Source organism: Staurois parvus, unplaced genomic scaffold (genome assembly GCF_062004578.1).
Source record: "Staurois parvus isolate SC_StPar_1 unplaced genomic scaffold, SC_StPar_1.0 ptg000440l, whole genome shotgun sequence".
Taxonomy (NCBI): domain Eukaryota; kingdom Metazoa; phylum Chordata; class Amphibia; order Anura; family Ranidae; genus Staurois; species Staurois parvus.
This window is the reverse complement of record NW_028318236.1, coordinates 4,976,364-4,997,683: the sequence shown is the minus strand read 5'-3', so window position 1 is coordinate 4,997,683 and position 21,320 is coordinate 4,976,364. Positions and strand designations below refer to the sequence as shown.

The following is a 21,320-nucleotide window of genomic DNA, read 5'->3' as shown; positions in this document are numbered from 1 at the left end:
GCACTAGTTGCAGCCAGGCACCGGGTCCGGCTCGCACTAGTTGCAGCCAGGCACCGGGTCCGGCTCGCACTAGTTGCAGCCAGGCACCGGGTCCGGCTCGCACTAGTTGCAGCCAGGCACCGGGTCCGGCGCGCACTAGTTGCAGCCAGGCACCGGGTCCGGCGCGCACTAGTTGCAGCCAGGCACCGAGTCCGGCGCTCACTAGTTGCAGCCAGGCACCGGACTTGGCCTGCACTAGTTGCAGCCAGGCACCGGACTTGGCCTGCACTAGTTGCAGCCAGGCATCGGTCTTGGCCTGCACTAGTTGCAGCCAGGCACCGAGTCCGGCTCGCACTAGTTGCAGCCAGGCACCGGGTCCGGCTCGCACTAGTTGCAGCCAGGCACCGGGTCCGGCTCGCACTAGTTGCAGCCAGGCACCGGGTCCGGCTCGCACTAGTTGAAGCCAGGCACCGGTCTTGGCCTGCAGTAGTTGCAGCCAGGCACCGGGTCCGGCTCGCACTAGTTGCAGCCAGGCACCGGACTTGGCCTGCACTAGTTGCAGCCAGGCACCGGACTTGGCCTGCACTAGTTGCAGCCAGGCACCGGACTTGGCCTGCACTAGTTGCAGCCAGGCACCGGGTCCGGCCTGCACTAGTTGCAGCCAGGCACCGGGTCCGGCTCGCACTAGTTGCAGCCAGGCACCGGGTCAGGCTCGCACTAGTTGCAGCCAGGCACCGGGTCCGGCTCGCACTAGTTGCAGCCAGGCACCGGGTCCGGCTCGCACTAGTTGCAGCCAGGCACCGGGTCCGGCTCGCACTAGTTGCAGCCAGGCACCGGGTCCGGCTCGCACTAGTTGCAGCCAGGCACCGGGTCCGGCTCGCACTAGTTGCAGCCAGGCACCGGGTCCGGCTCGCACTAGTTGCAGCCAGGCACCGGGTCCGGCTCGCACTAGTTGCAGCCAGGCACCGGACTTGGCCTGCACTAGTTGCAGCCAGGCACCGGACTTGGCCTGCACTAGTTGCAGCCAGGCACCGGACTTGGCCTGCACTAGTTGCAGCCAGGCACCGGACTTGGCCTGCACTAGTTGCAGCCAGGCACCGGACTTGGCCTGCACTAGTTGCAGCCAGGCACCGGACTTGGCCTGCACTAGTTGCAGCCAGGCACCGGGTCCGGCTCGCACTAGTTGCAGCCAGGCACCGGGCCTGGCTCGCACTAGTTGCAGCCAGGCACCGGGTCCGGCGCTCACTAGTTGCAGCCAGGCACCGGGTCCGGCTCGCACTAGTTGCAGCCAGGCACCGGACTTGGCCTGCACTAGTTGCAGCCAGGCACCGGACTTGGCCTGCACTAGTTGCAGCCAGGCACCGGGTCCGGCCTGCACTAGTTGCAGCCAGGCACCGGGTCCGGCTCGCACTAGTTGCAGCCAGGCACCGGGTCAGGCTCGCACTAGTTGCAGCCAGGCACCGGGTCCGGCTCGCACTAGTTGCAGCCAGGCACCGGGTCCGGCTCGCACTAGTTGCAGCCAGGCACCGGGTCCGGCTCGCACTAGTTGCAGCCAGGCACCGGGTCCGGCTCGCACTAGTTGCAGCCAGGCACCGGGTCCGGCTCGCACTAGTTGCAGCCAGGCACCGGGTCCGGTGCTCACTAGTTGCAGCCAGGCACCGGGTCCGGCGCGCACTAGTTGCAGCCAGGCACCGGGTCCGGCGCGCACTAGTTGCAGCCAGGCACCGGGTCCGGCGCTCACTAGTTGCAGCCAGGCACCGGACTTGGCCTGCACTAGTTGCAGCCAGGCACCGCACTTGGCCTGCACTAGTTGCAGCCAGGCACCGGACTTGGCCTGCACTAGTTGCAGCCAGGCACCGGACTTGGCCTGCACTAGTTGCAGCCAGGCACCGGACTTGGCCTGCACTAGTTGCAGCCAGGCACCGGACTTGGCCTGCACTAGTTGCAGCCAGGCACCGGGTCCGGCTCGCACTAGTTGCAGCCAGGCACCGGACTTGGCCTGCACTAGTTGCAGCCAGGCACCGGACTTGGCCTGCACTAGTTGCAGCCAGGCACCGGACTTGGCCTGCACTAGTTGCAGCCAGGCACCGGGTCCGGCTCGCACTAGTTGCAGCCAGGCACCGGGTCCGGCTCGCACTAGTTGCAGCCAGGCACCGGGTCCGGCTCGCACTAGTTGCAGCCAGGCACCGGGTCCGGCTCGCACTAGTTGCAGCCAGGCACCGGGTCCGGCTCGCACTAGTTGCAGCCAGGCACCGGGTCCGGCTCGCACTAGTTGCAGCCAGGCACCGGGTCCGGCTCGCACTAGTTGCAGCCAGGCACCGGGTCCGGCTCGCACTAGTTGCAGCCAGGCACCGGGTCCGGCTCGCACTAGTTGCAGCCAGGCACCGGGTCCGGCTCGCACTAGTTGCAGCCAGGCACCGGACTTGGCATGCACTAGTTGCAGCCAGGCACCGGACTTGGCCTGCACTAGTTGCAGCCAGGCACCGGACTTGGCCTGCACTAGTTGCAGCCAGGCACCGGGTCCGGCTCGCACTAGTTGCAGCCAGGCACCGGGTCCGGCTCGCACTAGTTGCAGCCAGGCACCGGGTCCGGCTCGCACTAGTTGCAGCCAGGCACCGGGTCCGGCTCGCACTAGTTGCAGCCAGGCACCGGGTCCGGCTCGCACTAGTTGCAGCCAGGCACCGGGTCCGGCTCGCACTAGTTGCAGCCAGGCACCGGGTCCGGCTCGCACTAGTTGCAGCCAGGCACCGGGTCCGGCTCGCACTAGTTGCAGCCAGGCACCTGGTCCGGCTCGCACTAGTTGCAGCCAGGCACCGGGTCCGGCTCGCACTAGTTGCAGCCAGGCACCGGGTCCGGCTCGCACTAGTTGCAGCCAGGCACCGGACTTGGCCTGCACTAGTTGGAGCCAGGCACCGGACTTGGCCTGCACTAGTTGCAGCCAGGCATCGGTCTTGGCCTGCACTAGTTGCAGCCAGGCACCGGGTCCGGCTCGCACTAGTTGCAGCCAGGCACCGGGTCCGGCTCGCACTAGTTGCAGCCAGGCACCGGGTCCGGCTCGCACTAGTTGCAGCCAGGCACCGGGTCCGGCGCGCACTAGTTGCAGCCAGGCACCGGACTTGGCCTGCACTAGTTGCAGCCAGGCACCGGACTTGGCCTGCACTAGTTGCAGCCAGGCACCGGACTTGGCCTGCACTAGTTGCAGCCAGGCACCGGGTCCGGCTCGCACTAGTTGCAGCCAGGCACCGGGCCTGGCTCGCACTAGTTGCAGCCAGGCACCGGGTCCGGCTCGCACTAGTTGCAGCCAGGCACCGGGTCCGGCGCGCACTAGTTGCAGCCAGGCACCGGGTCCGGCGCTCACTAGTTGCAGCCAGGCACCGGACTTGGCCTGCACTAGTTGCAGCCAGGCACCGGACTTGGCCTGCACTAGTTGCAGCCAGGCACCGGACTTGGCCTGCACTAGTTGCAGCCAGGCACCGGGTCCGGCTCGCACTAGTTGCAGCCAGGCACCGGACTTGGCCTGCACTAGTTGCAGCCAGGCACCGGACTTGGCCTGCACTAGTTGCAGCCAGGCACCGGGTCCGGCTCGCACTAGTTGCAGCCAGGCACCGGGTCCGGCTCGCACTAGTTGCAGCCAGGCACCGGGTCCGGCTCGCACTAGTTGCAGCCAGGCACCGGGTCCGGCTCGCACTAGTTGCAGCCAGGCACCGGTCTTGGCCTGCACTAGTTGCAGCCAGGCACCGGGTCCGGCTCGCACTAGTTGCAGCCAGGCACCGGACTTGGCCTGCACTAGTTGCAGCCAGGCACCGGACTTGGCCTGCACTAGTTGCAGCCAGGCACCGGGTCCGGCCTGCACTAGTTGCAGCCAGGCACCGGGTCCGGCTCGCACTAGTTGCAGCCAGGCACCGGGTCCGGCTCGCACTAGTTGCAGCCAGGCACCGGGTCAGGCTCGCACTAGTTGCAGCCAGGCACCGGGTCCGGTTCGCACTAGTTGCAGCCAGGCACCGGGTCCGGCTCGCACTAGTTGCAGCCAGGCACCGGGTCCGGCTCGCACTAGTTGCAGCCAGGCACCGGGTCCGGCTCGCACTAGTTGCAGCCAGGCACCGGGTCCGGCTCGCACTAGTTGCAGCCAGGCACCGGGTCCGGCGCGCACTAGTTGCAGCCAGGCACCGGGTCCGGCGCGCACTAGTTGCAGCCAGGCACCGGGTCCGGCGCGCACTAGTTGCAGCCAGGCACCGGGTCCGGCGCTCACTAGTTGCAGCCAGGCACCGGACTTGGCCTGCACTAGTTGCAGCCAGGCACCGGACTTGGCCTGCACTAGTTGCAGCCAGGCACCGGACTTGGCCTGCACTAGTTGCAGCCAGGCACCGGACTTGGCCTGCACTAGTTGCAGCCAGGCACCGGACTTGGCCTGCACTAGTTGCAGCCAGGCACCGGGTCAGGCTCGCACTAGTTGCAGCCAGGCACCGGGTCCGGCTCGCACTAGTTGCAGCCAGGCACCGGGTCCGGCTCGCACTAGTTGCAGCCAGGCACCGGGTCCGGCTCGCACTAGTTGCAGCCAGGCACCGGGTCCGGCGCGCACTAGTTGCAGCCAGGCACCGGGTCCGGCGCGCACTAGTTGCAGCCAGGCACCGGGTCCGGCGCGCACTAGTTGCAGCCAGGCACCGGGTCCGGCGCGCACTAGTTGCAGCCAGGCACCGAGTCCGGCGCTCACTAGTTGCAGCCAGGCACCGGACTTGGCCTGCACTAGTTGCAGCCAGGCACCGGACTTGGCCTGCACTAGTTGCAGCCAGGCACCGGACTTGGCCTGCACTAGTTGCAGCCAGGCACCGGACTTGGCCTGCACTAGTTGCAGCCAGGCACCGGGTCCGGCTCGCACTAGTTGCAGCCAGGCACCGGGTCCGGCTCGCACTAGTTGCAGCCAGGCACCGGGTCCGGCTCGCACTAGTTGCAGCCAGGCACCGGGTCCGGCTCGCACTAGTTGCAGCCAGGCACCGGGTCCGGCGCGCACTAGTTGCAGCCAGGCACCGGGTCCGGCTCGCACTAGTTGCAGCCAGGCACCGGGTCCGGCTCGCACTAGTTGCAGCCAGGCACCGGGTCCGGCTCGCACTAGTTGCAGCCAGGCACCGGGTCCGGCTCGCACTAGTTGCAGCCAGGCACCGGACTTGGCCTGCACTAGTTGCAGCCAGGCACCGGACTTGGCCTGCACTAGTTGCAGCCAGGCACCGGACTTGGCCTGCACTAGTTGCAGCCAGGCACCGGACTTGGCCTGCACTAGTTGCAGCCAGGCACCGGGTCCGGCTCGCACTAGTTGCAGCCAGGCACCGGGCCTGGCTCGCACTAGTTGCAGCCAGGCACCGGGTCCGGCGCTCACTAGTTGCAGCCAGGCACCGGGTCCGGCTCGCACTAGTTGCAGCCAGGCACCTGGTCCGGCTCGCACTAGTTGCAGCCAGGCACCGGGTCCGGCTCGCACTAGTTGCAGCCAGGCACCGGGTCCGGCTCGCACTAGTTGCAGCCAGGCACCGGACTTGGCCTGCACTAGTTGCAGCCAGGCACCGGACTTGGCCTGCACTAGTTGCAGCCAGGCACCGGACTTGGCCTGCACTAGTTGCAGCCAGGCACCGGACTTGGCCTGCACTAGTTGCAGCCAGGCACCGGACTTGGCCTGCACTAGTTGCAGCCAGGCACCGGACTTGGCCTGCACTAGTTGCAGCCAGGCACCGGACTTGGCCTGCACTAGTTGCAAACAGGCACCGGACTTGGCCTGCACTAGTTGGAGCCAGGCACCGGACTTGGCCTGCACTAGTTGCAGCCAGGCACCGGGTCCGGCTCGCACTAGTTGCAGCCAGGCACCGGGTCCGGCTCGCACTAGTTGCAGCCAGGCACCGGGTCCGGCTCGCACTAGTTGCAGCCAGGCACCGGGTCCGGCGCGCACTAGTTGCAGCCAGGCACCGGACTTGGCCTGCACTAGTTGCAGCCAGGCACCGGACTTGGCCTGCACTAGTTGCAGCCAGGCACCGGACTTGGCCTGCACTAGTTGCAGCCAGGCACCGGGTCCGGCTCGCACTAGTTGCAGCCAGGCACCGGGCCTGGCTCGCACTAGTTGCAGCCAGGCACCGGGTCCGGCTCGCACTAGTTGCAGCCAGGCACCGGGTCCGGCTCGCACTAGTTGCAGCCAGGCACCGGGTCCGGCTCGCACTAGTTGCAGCCAGGCACCGGACTTGGCCTGCACTAGTTGCAGCCAGGCACCGGACTTGGCCTGCACTAGTTGCAGCCAGGCACCGGACTTGGCCTGCACTAGTTGCAGCCAGGCACCGGACTTGGCCTGCACTAGTTGCAGCCAGGCACCGGACTTGGCCTGCACTAGTTGCAGCCAGGCACCGGACTTGGCCTGCACTAGTTGCAGCCAGGCACCGGACTTGGCCTGCACTAGTTGCAGCCAGGCACCGGGTCCGGCCTGCACTAGTTGCAGCCAGGCACCGGGTCCGGCTCGCACTAGTTGCAGCCAGGCACCGGGTCAGGCTCGCACTAGTTGCAGCCAGGCACCGGGTCCGGCTCGCACTAGTTGCAGCCAGGCACCGGGTCCGGCTCGCACTAGTTGCAGCCAGGCACCGGGTCCGGCTCGCACTAGTTGCAGCCAGGCACCGGGTCCGGCTCGCACTAGTTGCAGCCAGGCACCGGGTCCGGCTCGCACTAGTTGCAGCCAGGCACCGGGTCCGGCTCGCACTAGTTGCAGCCAGGCACCGGGTCCGGCTCGCACTAGTTGCAGCCAGGCACCGGGTCCGGCGCGCACTAGTTGCAGCCAGGCACCGGGTCCGGCGCGCACTAGTTGCAGCCAGGCACCGGGTCCGGCGCTCACTAGTTGCAGCCAGGCACCGGACTTGGCCTGCACTAGTTGCAGCCAGGCACCGGACTTGGCCTGCACTAGTTGCAGCCAGGCACCGGGTCCGGCTCGCACTAGTTGCAGCCAGGCACCGGACTTGGCCTGCACTAGTTGCAGCCAGGCACCGGACTTGGCCTGCACTAGTTGCAGCCAGGCACCGGGTCCGGCTCGCACTAGTTGCAGCCAGGCACCGGGTCCGGCGCGCACTAGTTGCAGCCAGGCACCGGGTCCGGCGCGCACTAGTTGCAGCCAGGCACCGGACTTGGCCTGCACTAGTTGCAGCCAGGCACCGGACTTGGCCTGCACTAGTTGCAGCCAGGCACCGGGTCCGGCTCGCACTAGTTGCAGCCAGGCACCGGGTCCGGCTCGCAATAGTTGCAGCCAGGCACCGGGTCCGGCTCGCAATAGTTGCAGCCAGGCACCGGGTCCGGCTCGCACTAGTTGCAGCCAGGCACCGGACTTGGCCTTCACTCGTTGCAGCCAGGCACCGGGTCCGGCGCGCACTAGTTGCAGCCAGGCACCGGGTCCGGCTCGCACTAGTTGCAGCCAGGCACCGGACTTGGCCTGCACTAGTTGCAGCCAGGCACCGGACTTGGCCTGCACTAGTTGCAGCCAGGCACCGGACTTGGCCTGCACTAGTTGCAGCCAGGCACCGGACTTGGCCTGCACTAGTTGCAGCCAGGCACCGGACGTGGCCTGCACTCGTTGCAGCCAGGCACCGGACTTGGCCTGCACTAGTTGCAGCCAGGCATCGGTCTTGGCCTGCACTAGTTGCAGCCAGGCACCGGGTCCGGCTCGCACTAGTTGCAGCCAGGCACCGGGTCCGGCTCGCACTAGTTGCAGCCAGGCACCGGACTTGGCCTGCACTAGTTGCAGCCAGGCACCGGACTTGGCCTGCACTAGTTGCAGCCAGGCACCGGACTTGGCCTGCACTAGTTGCAGCCAGGCACCGGACTTGGCCTGCACTAGTTGGAGCCAGGCACCGGACTTGGCCTGCACTAGTTGCAGCCAGGCACCGGGTCCGGCTCGCACTAGTTGCAGCCAGGCACCGGGTCCGGCTCGCACTAGTTGCAGCCAGGCACCGGGTCCGGCTCGCACTAGTTGCAGCCAGGCACCGGGTCCGGCGCGCACTAGTTGCAGCCAGGCACCGGACTTGGCCTGCACTAGTTGCAGCCAGGCACCGGACTTGGCCTGCACTAGTTGCAGCCAGGCACCGGACTTGGCCTGCACTAGTTGCAGCCAGGCACCGGGTCCGGCTCGCACTAGTTGCAGCCAGGCACCGGGCCTGGCTCGCACTAGTTGCAGCCAGGCACCGGGTCCGGCTCGCACTAGTTGCAGCCAGGCACCGGGTCCGGCTCGCACTAGTTGCAGCCAGGCACCGGGTCCGGCTCGCACTAGTTGCAGCCAGGCACCGGACTTGGCCTGCACTAGTTGCAGCCAGGCACCGGACTTGGCCTGCACTAGTTGCAGCCAGGCACCGGACTTGGCCTGCACTAGTTGCAGCCAGGCACCGGACTTGGCCTGCACTAGTTGCAGCCAGGCACCGGACTTGGCCTGCACTAGTTGCAGCCAGGCACCGGACTTGGCCTGCACTAGTTGCAGCCAGGCACCGGACTTGGCCTGCACTAGTTGCAGCCAGGCACCGGGTCCGGCCTGCACTAGTTGCAGCCAGGCACCGGGTCCGGCTCGCACTAGTTGCAGCCAGGCACCGGGTCAGGCTCGCACTAGTTGCAGCCAGGCACCGGGTCAGGCTCGCACTAGTTGCAGCCAGGCACCGGGTCCGGCTCGCACTAGTTGCAGCCAGGCACCGGGTCCGGCTCGCACTAGTTGCAGCCAGGCACCGGGTCCGGCTCGCACTAGTTGCAGCCAGGCACCGGGTCCGGCTCGCACTAGTTGCAGCCAGGCACCGGGTCCGGCTCGCACTAGTTGCAGCCAGGCACCGGGTCCGGCTCGCACTAGTTGCAGCCAGGCACCGGGTCCGGCTCGCACTAGTTGCAGCCAGGCACCGGGTCCGGCGCGCACTAGTTGCAGCCAGGCACCGGGTCCGGCGCGCACTAGTTGCAGCCAGGCACCGGGTCCGGCGCTCACTAGTTGCAGCCAGGCACCGGACTTGGCCTGCACTAGTTGCAGCCAGGCACCGGACTTGGCCTGCACTAGTTGCAGCCAGGCACCGGGTCCGGCTCGCACTAGTTGCAGCCAGGCACCGGACTTGGCCTGCACTAGTTGCAGCCAGGCACCGGACTTGGCCTGCACTAGTTGCAGCCAGGCACCGGGTCCGGCTCGCACTAGTTGCAGCCAGGCACCGGGTCCGGCGCGCACTAGTTGCAGCCAGGCACCGGGTCCGGCGCGCACTAGTTGCAGCCAGGCACCGGACTTGGCCTGCACTAGTTGCAGCCAGGCACCGGACTTGGCCTGCACTAGTTGCAGCCAGGCACCGGTCTTGGCCTGCACTAGTTGCAGCCAGGCACCGGGTCCGGCTCGCACTAGTTGCAGCCAGGCACCGGGTCCGGCTCGCAATAGTTGCAGCCAGGCACCGGGTCCGGCTCGCACTAGTTGCAGCCAGGCACCGGACTTGGCCTTCACTCGTTGCAGCCAGGCACCGGGTCCGGCGCGCACTAGTTGCAGCCAGGCACCGGGTCCGGCTCGCACTAGTTGCAGCCAGGCACCGGACTTGGCCTGCACTAGTTGCAGCCAGGCACCGGACTTGGCCTGCACTAGTTGCAGCCAGGCACCGGACTTGGCCTGCACTAGTTGCAGCCAGGCACCGGACTTGGCCTGCACTAGTTGCAGCCAGGCACCGGACGTGGCCTGCACTCGTTGCAGCCAGGCACCGGACTTGGCCTGCACTAGTTGCAGCCAGGCATCGGTCTTGGCCTGCACTAGTTGCAGCCAGGCACCGGGTCCGGCTCGCACTAGTTGCAGCCAGGCACCGGGTCCGGCTCGCACTAGTTGCAGCCAGGCACCGGGTCCGGCTCGCACTAGTTGCAGCCAGGCACCGGGTCCGGCTCGCACTAGTTGCAGCCAGGCACCGGGTCCGGCTCGCACTAGTTGCAGCCAGGCACCGGTCTTGGCCTGCACTAGTTGCAGCCAGGCACCGGGTCCGGCTCGCACTAGTTGCAGCCAGGCACCGGGTCCGGCGCGCACTAGTTGCAGCCAGGCACCGGACTTGGCCTGCACTAGTTGCAGCCAGGCACCGGACTTGGCCTGCACTAGTTGCAGCCAGGCACCGGACTTGGCCTGCACTAGTTGCAGCCAGGCACCGGACTTGGCCTGCACTAGTTGCAGCCAGGCACCGGACTTGGCCTGCACTAGTTGCAGCCAGGCACCGGGTCCGGCTCGCACTAGTTGCAGCCAGGCACCGGGTCCGGCTCGCACTAGTTGCAGCCAGGCACCGGACTTGGCCTGCACTAGTTGCAGCCAGGCACCGGACTTGGCCTGCACTAGTTGCAGCCAGGCACCGGACTTGGCCTGCACTAGTTGCAGCCAGGCACCGGACTTGGCCTGCACTAGTTGCAGCCAGGCACCGGACTTGGCCTGCACTAGTTGCAGCCAGGCACCGGGTCCGGCCTGCACTAGTTGCAGCCAGGCACCGGGTCCGGCTCGCACTAGTTGCAGCCAGGCACCGGGTCAGGCTCGCACTAGTTGCAGCCAGGCACCGGGTCAGGCTCGCACTAGTTGCAGCCAGGCACCGGGTCCGGCTCGCACTAGTTGCAGCCAGGCACCGGGTCCGGCTCGCACTAGTTGCAGCCAGGCACCGGGTCCGGCTCGCACTAGTTGCAGCCAGGCACCGGGTCCGGCTCGCACTAGTTGCAGCCAGGCACCGGGTCCGGCTCGCACTAGTTGCAGCCAGGCACCGGGTCCGGCGCGCACTAGTTGCAGCCAGGCACCGGGTCCGGCGCGCACTAGTTGCAGCCAGGCACCGGGTCCGGCGCTCACTAGTTGCAGCCAGGCACCGGGTCCGGCGCTCACTAGTTGCAGCCAGGCACCGGACTTGGCCTGCACTAGTTGCAGCCAGGCACCGGACTTGGCCTGCACTAGTTGCAGCCAGGCACCGGACTTGGCCTGCACTAGTTGCAGCCAGGCACCGGACTTGGCCTGCACTAGTTGCAGCCAGGCACCGGACTTGGCCTGCACTAGTTGCAGCCAGGCACCGGGTCCGGCTCGCACTAGTTGCAGCCAGGCACCGGGTCCGGCGCGCACTAGTTGCAGCCAGGCACCGGGTCCGGCGCGCACTAGTTGCAGCCAGGCACCGGGTCCGGCGCGCACTAGTTGCAGCCAGGCACCGGACTTGGCCTGCACTAGTTGCAGCCAGGCACCGGACTTGGCCTGCACTAGTTGCAGCCAGGCACCGGTCTTGGCCTGCACTAGTTGCAGCCAGGCACCGGGTCCGGCTCGCACTAGTTGCAGCCAGGCACCGGGTCCGGCTCGCACTAGTTGCAGCCAGGCACCGGGTCCGGCTCGCACTAGTTGCAGCCAGGCACCGGGTCCGGCTCGCACTAGTTGCAGCCAGGCACCGGGTCCGGCTCGCACTAGTTGCAGCCAGGCACCGGACTTGGCCTGCACTCGTTGCAGCCAGGCACCGGGTCCGGCTCGCACTAGTTGCAGCCAGGCACCGGGTCCGGCTCGCACTAGTTGCAGTCAGGCACCGGACTTGGCCTGCACTAGTTGCAGCCAGGCACCGGACTTGGCCTGCACTAGTTGCAGCCAGGCACCGGACTTGGCCTGCACTAGTTGCAGCCAGGCACCGGACTTGGCCTGCACTAGTTGCAGCCAGGCACCGGACGTGGCCTGCACTCGTTGCAGCCAGGCACCGGACTTGGCCTGCACTAGTTGCAGCCAGGCATCGGTCTTGGCCTGCACTAGTTGCAGCCAGGCACCGGGTCCGGCTCGCACTAGTTGCAGCCAGGCACCGGGTCCGGCTCGCACTAGTTGCAGCCAGGCACCGGGTCCGGCTCGCACTAGTTGCAGCCAGGCACCGGGTCCGGCTCGCACTAGTTGCAGCCAGGCACCGGTCTTGGCCTGCACTAGTTGCAGCCAGGCACCGGGTCCGGCTCGCACTAGTTGCAGCCAGGCACCGGGTCCGGCGCGCACTAGTTGCAGCCAGGCACCGGACTTGGCCTGCACTAGTTGCAGCCAGGCACCGGACTTGGCCTGCACTAGTTGCAGCCAGGCACCGGACTTGGCCTGCACTAGTTGCAGCCAGGCACCGGACTTGGCCTGCACTAGTTGCAGCCAGGCACCGGACTTGGCCTGCACTAGTTGCAGCCAGGCACCGGACTTGGCCTGCACTAGTTGCAGCCAGGCACCGGGTCCGGCTCGCACTAGTTGCAGCCAGGCACCGGGTCCGGCTCGCACTAGTTGCAGCCAGGCACCGGACTTGGCCTGCACTAGTTGCAGCCAGGCACCGGACTTGGCCTGCACTAGTTGCAGCCAGGCACCGGACTTGGCCTGCACTAGTTGCAGCCAGGCATCGGTCTTGGCCTGCACTAGTTGCAGCCAGGCACCGGGTCCGTCTCGCACTAGTTGCAGCCAGGCACCGGACTTGGCCTGCACTAGTTGCAGCCAGGCACCGGGTCAGGCTCGCACTAGTTGCAGCCAGGCACCGGACTTGGCCTGCACTAGTTGCAGCCAGGCACCGGTCTTGGCCTGCACTAGTTGCAGCCAGGCACCGGGTCCGGCTCGCACTAGTTGCAGCCAGGCACCGGACTTGGCCTGCACTAGTTGCAGCCAGGCACCGGGTCCGGCTCGCACTAGTTGCAGCCAGGCACCGGACTTGGCCTGCACTAGTTGCAGCCAGGCACCGGGTCCGGCTCGCACTAGATGCTGCCAGGCACCGGGTCCGGCTCGCACTAGATGCTGCCAGGCACCGGGTCCGGCTCGCACTAGATGCAGCCAGGCACCGGGTCCTGTCTTGGAAATTCGCTTTAACGAATTTCTCCTTACCGTGAGTACTCGCAGTTGGATGCGCAGAAATCCCCCATAAAGCTGTGCGAATCTCGCTTACCACGACTGCAGCCAAACTACACGATTCCTGCTCATCCAACTACTTTTAGCTTCTGTTGAGATGTAGGTGATGGAGCTCCGTTACCCTAGAATGATCAAACGACACTCTAAGGCTGGTTGCAATCCACATAAGGGCTGATTTTAGACCCAGCTCTCTGTTTTATTAAAAATACACACATGCCCCCCACATGAATAAAGTCAATCCCCTCCCACCGAACAATGCAATGGGGATTGCCTATACACAGGATGTACATTCCAATTGGAGCATAGCCTTTCCTATTATCTATCACTGGTCCTCCCCCATGAGTCTTCTGAGGTCAGCAGACTTCCTCCCCTTCCCCCCCATGAGCCATCTGAGGTCATATTTCCTGTCCTACTAGCTTCTATTGGTATGTAAATTCTCTGCACAAGCACTCCCTAAAAATATCAGTCTGTACCTGGATGGGCCCGATACGATCTTTATTAAAACACATCCATCCAAGATACAGTTCAGATTAGTAATGGGTTGTAAGATATACATTAGCCTACACACGGAGTTCACACCGCTTGGCGCCTTGCGTTATGAAGTCCATGTGGTACTATGCTGCTGATATGTGGATACAGGCCCACGGTCTACTGATAGCAGCATTCGCATCGAATGCTGTGGTGGTATACACGCCGGTCTATAAGCGCAGATCTGCCATCTCATCCATTACCAAGCTGAGTACTGTAATACATACATTGTACATGGCATGGCCCAATTGCAGCCTTCAGAGCTTTAATTAAGCCACACGAGAGACATATGAATAACACTCATATATGACACATTTAAAGTTCGACCAACAATACAAAATTTCCATGACAGTCCGGCTCGCACTAGATGCAGCCAGGCACCGGGTCCGGCTCGCACTAGATGCAGCCAGGCACCGGGTGCGGCTCGCAGTAGATGCCTCCTCCATCAGCCCATCCCCCCCACTGCTATTACCTTTTGTATCACTGAACCCTTCCTCCTAGATTGTCAGCTCTCAGGAGTAGGACCTCTTGTACCAAATTGTATTGTAACTGTAATGTCTCCCTTTATTCTGTAAGGCGCTGCGCAGATTGTTGGTGCAATATAATTCCTGTATAATAAGTATCATTCTGCATTTGACTAGGGTCAGTGTCACTACTGGTAGCATGAGGTCATACCTGGACCCTACAGAGGTTGCACAGGCAGTCCCACTCCTCCAGGATGGCACATCAATACCTGTCATTGCCAGAAGGTTTGCTGTCTCCCAGCACAGTCTCAAGAGCATGGAGGAGATTCCAGGAGAAAGGCAGTTACTCTAGGAGAGCTGAACAGGGCCGTAGAAGGTCCTTAACCCATCAACAGGACCGGTATATAAATATATAAAAATAAAATGTCTGTTCCATTTTCCTTCCCTCACACTACTGACTACTATTTTGAGTTGCTTCAATAAAATTTTAGCAAAATGGATTACCTTGCTGCATCATTTTTTCACTTTGATTTTCGGGGTGTCTTTGAATTCAGTCCTCTGTAGGTCGATAAAGGATGTCCCATCGTTTGATGGAAATGAAAATTAAAAACAAATCAGAAAGTGTTTATTGAGAATAGTCTCCGACAGGTACAGGAAGCAAATTGTACAGCAGTTGAACAAGGAAGAGAAAGATGAATACAACAATTCCAGACACATCTCTTACATTTCTATGGTGTTGGGGTGTTAAAGGCGTTAGCAATGCCTGTTCATAAGTCCCCGCGGGGGGAGTACAAACAGACCATTCATTATATGAGAGTAGCTTAGGGGGGGTTATATATTAACTCCTAGGGCTGCGCAACATTTGCATCTGGACCAACTCCAGCGGGCCGAAGCCAGGGGTATCCAGCCACGGAGCCCATAGCTTGTCATGTTTGTGTGGGCATCCTCTATGTTCCAGTGGGTTAAAATTAAATTATTTGTGGCCCTTGAAATAGCTTCTCGGGTGAAATCGGAGGTAATGGCTTCACCAGAAACATTAAGCAGGTAGCACTTGGGATCTAGAGGGACAGAGGATTGAAAAACTGAATAATGTCAAGCACAGCTTTCCAATATAGGTGAAGCTTGGGGCATCTCCAGAGTACATGACGGTGGAGACCTTCTCCACCTAAACACTTCATACAGCCGGGGTCGGCCGGATACCCATTGTATGCAGTGTATAATGAACCCGATGCAAAATATACAATTGGGAAATCCTCTGCGCCATATTGAGTGAGCAAGTTGTAATAGCTGCAAATGCTTCCTCCCATTGGTCACCTGAGGTCCGGCCTAAATCCTCCCCATATGAAAGGACTTGCATGGGGTATTGCCTAAAGAATCTAGTCGGTAGTATAGAGTATCCCTGCGATATAAACCCTTTAGAGGTTTTGACAGAAGTGATTAAAGAACGGGGAAGGGGATAGATGCCAGTCACAAGAGGGGCCATGGGCTTTAACCTCTTCACGCAGGCCGCACTCCCAGCGTCTGGGCCTAGACGCCGAGCGGCCGCACAATTGCTTTCTATTAAAAAAGGACATATGTGCAGAGACCGCGTGTACTGCACACTCCCAGCGCACATGTCCGGTACTCAAGGAAAGGTCCTGATCTCTTTCGATCTGGATCTTTCCCAATCATGTGACCGCCGTGATGGTGCGTCACTGTGTTCACTAAACCCCGCCCCGCCTCCCGGCATCTGGAACCCTTAAAGGGCCGGGAGGCGCCGGTATGAAGGGGTTAATGGCATGTTGGAGTTGTAGATAGTAGAAGTGCATTGATGAATGCAGGGAAATTATCTTTGTAAATCTGGGAAGGGTACCAAAGCACCATCCTTAAAAATTTGGAAGAGGTGAGTAATTCCATAGCTCTTCCATCTCGGGCCCTGTTGCAGTGTAGCCAGCTCAACATAGGAGACATTGCACCAAATCACACTGTATGTGGTGAAACCCTGTATTCCTTGCAGGTACCTAGTTTTATTCCAAACTTTCAGCATTGGGTTATATGTAGGGAAGCATCTATTGGCTTTGCTAAATGCTTGCGATTCAAGTGCCTCAGAGATAGAGGTATTTCATGTGTATGTAACAGTGATTTGTACAGAGGGGGTCATAGCTAATGGAGTTGGGGGTCGTGATAGGAGACATGCAGCCTATGAGGTGTTGAGATTGTGACGCTAAGTTGTATAGCCGGGGGTTGGGAACGTTGGAGCTGCTCCAAATGGAGCCGGGAGGACGGTCATTCCAAATTAGGGAGTGAGAGTTAACATGGCAAAATACTGCAAGAGGGAGCACAACCGGGAAGTTATGCAGGAAGTGTAGAAGTTAGGGCAGAAGGATGATTTTTATTAAATTCCCTCTACCTACTACTGACAGCGTTAGTTTTGTCCAAATCCTAAATTTGTCCCTAAATCTAGTGAGGAAGGGGGGGTGTATGTTAAGAGAGCAAAAGTGTGGAATGACTGGGGAAATGGTAACCCCTAGATATTTAAACTGGGTAGTTAATGGAATAGGGCAGGACGGAGTCATGGGCTGGCTCCTGTTCCCATCCAGCAGCAGCAATTCAGATTTCACACAATTGGTCATTAACCCCAAGAAGGTCCCAATTTGGGTTATGGTATCCATTGCCACTTCCAAGGATATGGACGTGCCACCTAACAATAGAAGCATGTCGTCGGAATACAGCATCATCTTTTCATGAAGATGTCCGTAACAAAAACCTGCAATACCAGGGTTAGAGCGTATAATAGCGGCCAGAGCTCTTCACAATAGTAATAGAGGAGTGGCGATAGGGGGCACCCTTGCCTGCTCCCCCTGCCCAATTTAAATAGGGTAGATACTCTGCCCTCCACTCGAATGCTGGCACTCGAACAGTGAGAGACCTGGACAGTGCAGGAGATACAGACTGAGGTAATTATTATTATTATTATACAGTATTTATAAAGCGCCAATAGTTCACTCAGCGCTGTACATTACAAAGGGGGACAGAACATGTGACAGAACAATACCAATACAATGCAAAACATGAGGGGATCGAGGGCCCTGCTCTTTCGAGCTTACAATCTAGAAGGGATGGGATAGTGGTACAGGAGGAGATAGCTGTGGGGGATGGAGTGGTAGGAAGAGTGGAGGAGGTCAGCAAGTTAGCAGGGGGTGAGGTAGGCTTCCCTGAAGAGATGGGTTTTCAGGGTGCGCCTAAAGGAGAGGAGAGTAGGTGATAATCTGATGGGTTGGGGCAGGGAGTTCCAGAGGATGGGTGACACCCTGGAGAAGTCCTGGAGGCGGGCATGGGAGGAGGAGACCAGGGAACTAGAGAGAAGGAGGTCTTGTGAGGAGCGGAGTGTGCGTGCTGGGCGGTACTTGGATATTAGGTCAGTGATGTAGTTCGGGGCAGTATGGTGGACAGCTTTGTACGTCAGTGTTAGGATTTTAAATTTGATCCGTTGCGCAATCGGAAGCCAGTGGAGGGATTGGCAGAGGGGGGTGGCGGAAATGGAGCGGTTGGAAAGGTGAATGAGTCTGGCAGCCGTATTCAGGATGGACTGAAGCGGGGATAGCCAGCGGCGAGGCAGGCCAGTGAGGAGGGAGTTGCAGTAGTCGAGTCGTGATATGATGAGGGAGTGGATGAGCTGTTTAGTAGTTTCTGGGGTTAGGAACGTGCGGATTTTGGCGATGTTGCGGAGGTGGAGTCTGCACGAGTTTGTTAAAGATTGGACTTGGGGCTGAAAGGATAGGTTGGAGTCCAGAATGACACCAAGTACTCTGGCCTGCAGAGCGGGTTTGATATTGGCGTTGTTGGATGTGATGTAGAAGTCAATGGGGGGTGGGGTTCGGGCTGGGGGGAAGACAAGGAGCTCGGTTTTGGAGAGATTCAGTTTAAGGAAGTGGAGCGACATCCAATCTGATATGTCGCTCAGTAGGTGTGTGATTTGGGCAGAGACCGAAGGGGTGAGGTGGGGGGTTGAGAGATAGATTTGTGTGTCGTCGGCATAGAGGTGGTAGTTGAAGCCGTGAGAGTGTATGAGTTGGCCAAGGGAGGAGGTGTAGATGGAGAAGAGAAGGGGCCCAAGGACAGAGCCTTGAGGGACCCCAACAGAGAGGGGGAGTGAGGGGGAGGTGGTAGCATTATAGGTAACGCTGAAAGAGCGTTGTGACAGGTAGGATGAGAGCCAGGAGAGAGCAGAATCTCTGAGGCCGAGGGAGTGTAGTATTTTGAGGAGGAGGGGGTGGTCAACTGTGTCAAAGGCCGCAGAGAGGTCAAGGAGTAGGAGCACTGAATAGTGGCCATTAGCTTTGGCGGTTAGAAGGTCGTTGGAGAGTTTGAGTAAGGCGGTTTCGGTGGAGTGTAGGGGGCGGAAGCCAGACTGTAGGGGATCGAGGAGGTTGTTGTCATTGAGGTGAGAGCATAGGCGGGTGTAGACGAGACGCTCGAGGAGTTTAGATGTAAGTGGGAGCAGGGAGATGGGTCTGAGGTTGTTCGGGTCATTGGGGTCCAGGGAGGGCTTTTTAAGTATGGGGGTGATGTGTGCATGCTTCAGTGGGGAGGGGAAAGTGCCGGAGGAGAGGGAGAGATTAAAGATGTGGGTGAGGGAGCGTAGGATGGAGGGGGAGGGCGGTCGTAGGAATTGTGAAGGGATAGGGTCGAGGGGGCAGGTGGTGAGGCGGGCATCAGAGAGGATCTTGGAGACTTCCTCGATGGTAGTAAGGTCAAAGGTGTGGAGTGTTGGGGGAGCTTCAGTATGAGGAATGTAGGGTGGGGTGGGAGTGGAGGTCAGAGCAGTGGTGGGGCCGTGGGAGAGGGGTGATGAGGGGGTAGCTGAGTGAGGGGGAATGGGGTCGGAGGGAGTTTGAGCAGTGACGAAGTCCCTGCGGGTAATGTCGAGGGGGAGGGGGGATGAGGGGGTAGCTGTGTGAGAGGGGACGGGTTGAGAGGGCGTGTGAGTTGCGGCAATGTCCTTGCGAATTGTGTCAATCTTGTTTTTGAAGTGATTGGCAATCTCAAGGGCGGTGAGTGAGGTGCTGGGTGGAGGTGGGGGTGGAGAGAGTAGAGAGTTGAAGGTGGAGAAGAGTCGGCGAGGATTGGAGGAGAGGGCCTTGATGAGGGTCAGGAAGTAGGCTTGTTTGGCTGCGTGGAGGGAGGAGGTGTAGGTGCGGAAGGCAGATTTGTAGCAGGTGAAAGCTTGTTGGGATTTTGTTTTGCGCCATAGTCGCTCCAGGGCACGACTGCGTCGTTTGAGGGTTTTGGTGTGATCAGTCTGCCAGGGCTGGAGCGGTCGGAGTCTGATGTTGCGTGTGGTTAAAGGCGCTAGTGAGTCAAGGGCTGCTGACAGCGCGTTGTTGTAGGCAGTCATAGCCAAGTTGGGGCAGGACAGGGGGAGGATGCGGTCGTGGAGTTGATCAGCTGCAGAGTGGAGGGGGGCAGGGTTAAGGTTGCGGAGGTTACGGCTGGTAGTAGTGTGACATTTGGAGGGGTAGGCGTTGGAGGACGAGGAGATAGAGAAGGTGATCAGGTTGTGGTCAGAGAGAGGGAAGGGGGTGTTAGTGAGGTTGTGGGGAGCGCAGCGGTTGGAGAAGACAAGATCAAGGATATTACCGTCGGAGTGGGTGGTGGATTGTATGCATTGTGCAAGTGCAAAGGAGGAGGTTAAGTGGAGGAGACGGGCTGTGTCCGGGTTGTCAAGGTTGACAGGGATGTTGAAATCCCCAAGAATGATGGTGGGTAGCTCAGAGGAGAGGAAGAAGGGTAGCCAGGAGGAGAAGTCTTCCAGGAAGCGGGGTATGGATCCAGGAGGCCGGTATATCACAGCAATCTTCAGGGGGGTTGGGGAGAATAGTCGGACGCAGTGGGCCTCGAAGGAGGAGAAGGATAGGGAGGGGGGGTTTGGGAAGACTCGGAAGGTGCTCTGCGGTGACAGGAGCAGACCAACCCCACCACCTTTACGACCGTTAGGCCTGGGTGAGTGGGTCCAGGTGAGCCCTCCATAGGAGAGTGCAGCAGGGGAGGTAGAGTCAGTGGGCTGGATCCAAGTTTCCGTGATCGCCAGGAGGTTGAGGGAGCGGGAAACAAAGAGGTCGTGGATGGCGGTAAGCTTGTTGCACACCGATCGGGCGTTCAGGAGTGCACATGAAAACGGGGGGGAGATTTTAGGGAGCAGGGGGACAGATACTAGGTTGCGGTAGGACATGGCGGCGGGAGGGTGTTGTGCGGGTGAGGGAGGTGGTGGAGGGCCAGGATTCGGGGAGATGTCTCCCGCGGCTAGGAGGAGGAGAAGGGTGAGAAAGGTGGCATGGGAGCGGGATGTGCAGGAGCGTGAAAAACTGTAATAGAGAGGTTACAACATTCAGGGGAGAGGAAAGGGCAACAGAGAAATGTGAACAGAGCCAGGGATGGAAGGGGCAAATGGTGAACAGAGCTCCGAGGTCTGTCTACACGTTTGCATTTTGCCACCCCTCTAGTCTGGCATACTAAGGCAGCTGTCTTGTGATGGCACCGGCCCTGATAAGGCATGGCAGGCTCCTCTACCACCATTTCTCAATGGATCAGGCAGATGGTTATCTAGGCTTATGTAATTAGGGGTCCATCTCCTCCCTTCCCCATTACACACTCTACTAGGACGATTAGTGCATCCTGGCCGTTTTGATATCAGGCATCCAGGGGCAGACTGACAACTCATGGGGCCCCCGGGCAATAGGGGATCATGGGGCCCCTGTGTCCTTGCCCAAACTCGAAAAAAACTATGAAAAAGGTACCAGGGGCATCTCATGGGGCCCCCTATTGACCCTGGGCCCTCAGGCAGTGCCTGAGTTTCCAAATGGTCAGTCCGCCCCTGCAGGCGTCTGTGTCTCAAGTTTTCAAGTGGTTACTTGGTCGTCTCTGCCCACCTTTTCATAAAGTTGATGTTTTTGGTATCTTCAGAAGTCAGTCTCAGCTGGAAGTTTCGCAAGCAGCTGTTTGAGGTTTCTTGATCCTCTTCTCCATAGGCAGTACAATGCTACATTTTCTGGCCTAGTGTCCTCCTATTGAAGGTAATACTATAACTCTATGGTCAAGACTATGGTAGAGCTTTGTCCCTCAATGAACTCCGAGAACGGTATTTTACGGTGAGTAACAAAAAAAAAATATGTGTGTGTTTTATGTGTTTGGTGGTTTTTGTTTTTATTTTTTATTTTTTTTTCCTCAAAGCTGCTGAACTTTCAGGATTGTAGGTACAGGGATATAAGTCCACAAATCTTTGGTTAAATGTAAATTCATAATAGGCTCCTGATTATGTGGGCAACTTGCTTGATAAAATCCCCATTTTAAACACGCTTGCAAATTTTTCTTTAGTGGGTTTTTTTTCAATTTTCTTGATTGCTGATCATTTTTATATTTCTCAAAGTTTTGGTTTTTCTCATTTCACAAGAGTACCATCAATTTCTGACTTTGTACTGCCACCTTGTGGAGAAATAGCAGTTGACATGTTTGTTTTCTCTTCT

At 60.2% G+C, this 21,320-nt stretch overlaps 2 long non-coding RNA genes across 2 annotated transcripts in view; both read left to right on the top strand.

Annotated features, from left to right (window-relative positions):
- Positions 1-14,318, top strand: part of LOC149454026 (uncharacterized) — an 85,858-nt gene extending 71,540 nt beyond the window's left edge. The window contains exon 2 of the long non-coding RNA XR_016314395.1: positions 13,996-14,318. This is a non-coding gene — a long non-coding RNA (uncharacterized LOC149454026). The remainder of the gene's footprint in view (positions 1-13,995) is intronic.
- Positions 1-21,320, top strand: part of LOC149454025 (uncharacterized) — a 292,751-nt gene that overhangs the window by 108,285 nt on the left and 163,146 nt on the right. The gene's annotated exons all lie outside the window — the stretch shown is intronic.